The sequence below is a fragment of the Centropristis striata genome, chromosome 17, assembly GCF_030273125.1.
Source record: "Centropristis striata isolate RG_2023a ecotype Rhode Island chromosome 17, C.striata_1.0, whole genome shotgun sequence".
NCBI lineage: Eukaryota > Metazoa > Chordata > Actinopteri > Perciformes > Serranidae > Centropristis > Centropristis striata.
Window position 1 is genome coordinate 9,855,378 of NC_081533.1, and position 6,000 is coordinate 9,861,377.

Below are 6,000 nucleotides of genomic sequence, written 5' to 3' on the forward strand. Positions count from 1 at the left end.
GTGTTTGCTGTTTTTCTGTGTTTAGCTTCTCATGAGAGTCTGAGCTCTGCGCTACCGTTACTGTTCCTTTCATTTAAAGCTTTACTGCTGCTGGATACAACACGATACAAGAATCCTTATCGTGTACGGTGTAAATTAAGTTTACAGAAATCTAAAAAAAAGTGTTGCCTCTCTCCTCCTGTGAGTTTCTTCTCCACATCATGAAGCTACTTAAGTCAGTATCAGCCAGATAACCGATATCAGTGTCTGTATCGGTGCATCATTAACCCTCTGAGCCCCAATAAGCTGTTTTAGGGCGTGTTAAATGCATGTTTTTTACATTTTACTCACTGTGGCCTTGTATTTCACTGCAATATATAAAATATATAAGTCCTGCAGCTCTATGGAATCAGCACAGGTATTGCTAGAAGTGTGGACGACTCAAAAATGTCTTGTGCAGAATAACATACGTAATGACATAAATCGTAAAAAAAAAAAAAAAAAAAGTAGAAACGCAAATTGAATTTGTCTTATAAATTGTTGTTTTTTTAATATAAAATTTTAAATTTTGAATTTATGTAGTAGTTTAAGTGTCCTTAATATTGCGGGGAAAACTGTGTCTCCACATACTATACATATTGAACTTTTTACATTTTTACAGCCTCTCCTGTCCTCTCCTCTCAGCTCTGTGTAAACAGATTTTCATTGAATATTTGTCACGTGACCGTTCGTCTCAGCAGAATCAATAATTAATTAATTAATTAATTAAATTTATTTTTTTTACAGGATCTAGTATATTTCAAACGCTTTATTTTTGGGCACGTTCTAAATGAGACATGTAGAATAAAATAATTTTGACAGAAATAATCACTTTTTTAAGCTCTGTTTTGGTTACTTTTTCTAATGGAAACTTTCATAACCTATGATCCATTCAAGGACTGTCAGAAAGTTCAGCTTTCGACGATAATGCCTGTTTTTACAGTTTCTTTCTACCATAAACAGTGTATTTTGGCGCTCTTTTAAAGAAAACATTGGGTTCAGACTATAATAAAGACTTTTTCACAGCTGTATCTGCTGGAAAAGCTGTATTAATTAATTTTAATTTGCACAATATTTTGGATATATTTTGTTGAAAAAGGCTCAAGGAGTTGATTGATTTGCTGCCTATCTCAAAGACTGACATTCTTTTATTTTGCACATTTTGTGTGAAGTTGATTTGTCTGATTGTTTGAGTGACTGTTTTGACTCAGCAGGTTATAAAGAATGTGACGTCTACTTACAAACACATTTTTGAAAACCTTGTTGTCTTTTCCTTTAATGTGTTGCTCTTCAAGCAGTTTCAAGCACTTCCAATCAAAGCCCTTTCAAACCTCAAAAAAATGTTTCCAGCAGCCTTCCAAACTCTTTTTCAAGGCAACATCTGCAAACAGGCCGACAGTGACTTGGACAAATGGAGGAATTTATGTTACATTCCAGCATTTCTGAGTAATTTCTTTACCTTCCGGGGAAGCTGTAAACAGTGCTGCTGTTTTTTTGGCTCGGGGCCTGAAAGCTACCATCTTCGGGGACACTGTAGGGAGCAGCGAGCATCCGCTGAGCTGTATATCATAGTCTAATATTGTATAAATAAACTCCTTTCCCAGAGCGCCGGCCTTTAAAGGGCACCCTCAGTCTAAAAAGACTCTTCTGATGAGCCTTAACACAACGATGCAGTGAATCTTAGTCAGCACAACACACTTTATCATATTGACTTTTTTCAAGACGCTTTGTGTACGTGTGTGTACGTGTGTGTGTGTGTGTGTGTGTGTGTGTGTGTGAGCTTCTATTTATGTGTGTGTCACTGTTCTCCCCCCCTCACTTCGCCTCCATTGTTATTCCCTGCATTGCCATTCTCCAAACAGAGCACACATTCATCACTCGGTCTTGTGCCTTTTCTTGCGGACATGCCAGGGAAAAAAAGGAACCTTTTCAGGTCTGTGCTTGTAAATGACCTGCCGCAAAAAGGGTTTATTAAGTCGCCTGCCCTCCCTTCTCCTTAACCTACTTCCTGGAGACACAGAGGACGAGACAGACAGACAGACAGACAGACAGACAGACGGACGGATGGACAGACAGACAGACAGACAGACAGACAGACGGACGGATGGACAGGAGAGGACAGCAGCGGGAGTAGTCCAGGTTATGCTGATGATATTTCACTTAATGGTGCGTCTTAAAATGTAAAAATAAACAGTGGGAACAAGACATATCAGTGCAACAGGCACCTGTCCTCTCTTCTCTGGTCTGTGTAAACAGATTTATTTATTTTTTTTGTCACTTTTTGTTAAGTGGTGTTATAGCCAGTTTTTAAGGACAAGTGACTGGTTGTTGTTTTTTTACATTATTTTTGTCCCTACTGTTAATTTTAAATTAATTAATTGAAATTGATTCTCCACATGCGATACATATTGAACTATTTGCATTTTTACAGCCTCTCCTGTCCTCTCCTCTCAGCTCTGAGTAAATAGATTTTCAGTGAATATTTGTCACGTGACTGTTCGTCTCAGCAGAATCAATCATGGCTTCACAGTGTCTCTGAGGAGCAGAATTTAATGTTTTTAACAGGATCTAGTTATTACAAACGCTTTATTTTTGGATATGTTTTAAATGAGACATGTAGAATAAAGAGATTCTGACAGAAATATCACAATTTTAAGCTTCGGTTTGGTTACTTTTATCAATGGAAACTTTTGTAACATATGATCCATATAAGGATTGTCGCAAATGCCTGTTTTTACAGTTTCTTTCTATGATAAATAGAGTATTTCTGGCGGGTTTTAAAAAAAAGAAAACATACAGAGGACGAGACAGGAACAAGATATATCAGTGCAACCGGCACCTGCAGTGAAGTTATGAATGGGTGTGTGTGCCTCCTGATGTTTTATTTAATAGAGAAAAGTGCTGATTTTGTCCAACCAAGGCTCAAAAACTCTCACTTTACAGTGAAACAGGGAGCAGTAAAGACAGCATGGGAGCAGCCACTGTTTTGCATTTTTTTGTTTAATCAACGACAGAAATTATTAAACAACAGAGACATTTTGCATTGTTTGTGTGTGCTGGAGGAAGAACCCCTCCTCTCGGGCTCTTCCTGCCATTATGAGGCTTCTGAAGGAGTTTTTTCCGCGGTGACTCACGGCTATTTTCATCGTCAGTTATTTTCATGATTAATCGATAAGTCGTTTGGTCTATAAAGTGACGAGGAATGCAGGTAAGTGATTCCTAAACCCCAAGATGATGCCTTCAAATGTCTAGTTTTGTCAATTTACTGTCAAAGAAAACAGATAATGTCAAATATATGATTTTTTTTACTGTTTTATTCTGATTCAAATGATTTATCGCTTCACAAAATATATATAATTTACTTTAATGGTTGCAGCTCTTTGGATATTCATGCAGTTCAACTTGGAATTTTGCACACTAAATATAAATAAAACTGACTTCACCGTCAGTTGTCTAATAAATTAAACTCTTTCATCCTTATTCCTTTTTTATTTGCAGATTTGATCAAACAAGCTCCTTCACTGTCAAACCGTTTCTCCGTTAATCTTCCTGCACTGGTTTGTTTTGTAGCTCTTAATTATCAACGCTGCCAGATTCAGGCACAGTGCAGCTCACAGTACAAACAGACAGAAACCTGTACAGGATGCTGAGAACTGAAGACGTGAAACAGATGAGGAAGAACTGGTTACTCCACCTTAAGTTAACAGCTGGAAGTAAATGGTATCTTAGAAATGAAAAGAATAACCTAAAGAAGAACATTTACAACTATGGAATTAATGGACTTAATATGAGAATCACAATTAATATAAATAAATAATTCATTTGAATTAAATAAAATAAATATTGCAGTATACAGTCTTCAAATTGTCCTTTTTTTTTTTTTTACATTTTTTAATTTATTTTTTAAAATTTTTATTATCTATTTTCGTCCCTGTTAATTATTTATATGTAGGTATGTATTTATGGGATAGACCTAACTATGCAAGTGTATGTATGTATACACATCATTTTTCTAATGTACTTTAATTTATTTTATTTTACTTAAAATAATACTTTCATCTAATTTTTATCGTTTCTTTTGCATCTTTTCAAACTTTTTTAAATTTTATTTTATTAGTAGTATCTTATTTACTTATTCACCTTATCAGAATCAGAAATACTTTATTGATCATCGGAGGAAAATTTGTTTTTTGCTGCAGATACTCCAACCAAGAATTAAAAGAAAAAATACATATTTAAATATATAAAATAGTAGAAAAATAGCAAAATATACAGACAGAAAAAATATAATTGCATTGTACTTAAGTGACAATAAATAATAATAAATTAAGTGGTGAGGTGTAAAAAATGTGCCAAAAATGATTATTTGAGGTTAAAATTATACATATAAACACATTTTTTATTGTCTATTACCTCCAAGCCTGGATGACTTTTATGACAAAATATCTGATTGATGATGTGACACCAAACAGGACAGATGGAAAAAAATAAATAAACTTCAGCCAACTTGCACCCAAACCAATCAACTAATGGAGAGGAATCAAATCTGCGTTATGGAAAATATCGATGCAACAATTGGGGCCACACAACATCCAGATATAAATAGTTTGTCATTAATTGTTGCCTCCCTCCCACTCTCCTCTGGGTGCACAAAAAGGGTTCACGTTTGATAATGTTGCGCGGTTAATCTTCGCGTGCAGTTTAATTAATTTGCCGGCATAGGTGTTCACACACTCATAATCTGACTGAACAGGCGAAATCAATCATCCAGACATGCCTGGGGCGCTCAAGGAGACGATCACGATAAACACCCCCCACCACCACCTCCTCCTCCTCATCCTCCTCCTGCCCTCTTCTCATCATCCTCCACACACACACATACGACGCTTGTAACAGGACATAAACAACATAAAAATCCTCCTCAAGAGGTCTCAAATGTGGGCCAGATCAGATTAGATTTTTTAAGGGGGGTGGATGAAATCACTCCGCCGCCGCCACGCATCTCCAAATGGCACACATGCATTTTTTTAATTCATTTTTTTCTTAACTGAAGTGCCATCCATTCATCCATAAATTCCGCTTTTATTCAGAGCGGCGCGGGTGCGTAATTGTCCCCAATGCACCGACAAGCCGCGGAGCAAAAGAGGAGCCACAAGAAACCTCTCAAAATGTTTCTTTTTGTCTACTACTACTCCACTGTGGAGGATTAAAAGGCGCCATGTATGACAGGGATGCTGATATTACACAATGGGAGCACACACCGTCACCCACCTTTGTCATCGCGGAGCTGGATGTGATGTGACGGTCGCGGCGGTGATTTCTCCCCCACTGGACGGGCTCCGTGTCCCGGCCAGCCGGCTGCCTGACTGCCTGACTGGCTGCCCCCGCTCTCCTCTCTCCGGGTCCTCCTCCTCCTCCTCTTCTTCTGCCGCTTTTTCGTTTCTTTATATTTCAGGAAAAAGCCTCCCGGTCCTCCTCCTTCCTCGCCTACAGTTGGCTCTCCTTCATGTGTTTGGTGCTCGTTCAGGTGTCGCAGTCAGTGAGGCAGCAGATCTGCTGTCTGTCTGTCATCAGAGGCTGCTCGCGACTCTCCTCGTGCAACAAAACGGGAGACGCTCGCCCTCCTCTCTCTCTCTCTCTCTCTCTCTCTCTCTCTCTCTCTCTCTCTCCAGCCAATGCGCGCGCGTTTGTTGCCTGCCTGTGATGCGGTGTGGTGGGGGAGATGAGTGGCTGGCTGGGCTCCCGTTTTTGCACGCGCACACAGCAAACACATATGGTCGTCTCTCACGCACGCAGACGTGCACGCGCACACGCATACAGTCAAGGCTGCATTAACATTCATGGACAATCTTAAAGACACTCACATTTAGGTGGACATGTCCCCACCACTGTATTTGTATGTAGAATAAAGTGATTTTGACAGAAATATCACAATTTTAAGCTTAATTGTGGTTCCTTTCTTTAATGGAAACTTTTCAAAGA

General features: G+C 38.5%; 1 protein-coding gene across 1 annotated transcript in view; it reads right to left on the reverse strand.

The window, feature by feature from the left end:
• Positions 1-5,640, reverse strand: part of gal3st3 (galactose-3-O-sulfotransferase 3) — a 44,800-nt gene extending 39,160 nt beyond the window's left edge. Inside the window, exon 1 of the mRNA XM_059355491.1 lies at positions 5,290-5,640. The gene's annotated coding sequence lies outside the window, so the exon portion shown is untranslated. The remainder of the gene's footprint in view (positions 1-5,289) is intronic.
• Positions 5,641-6,000: the final 360 nt, after the last annotated feature.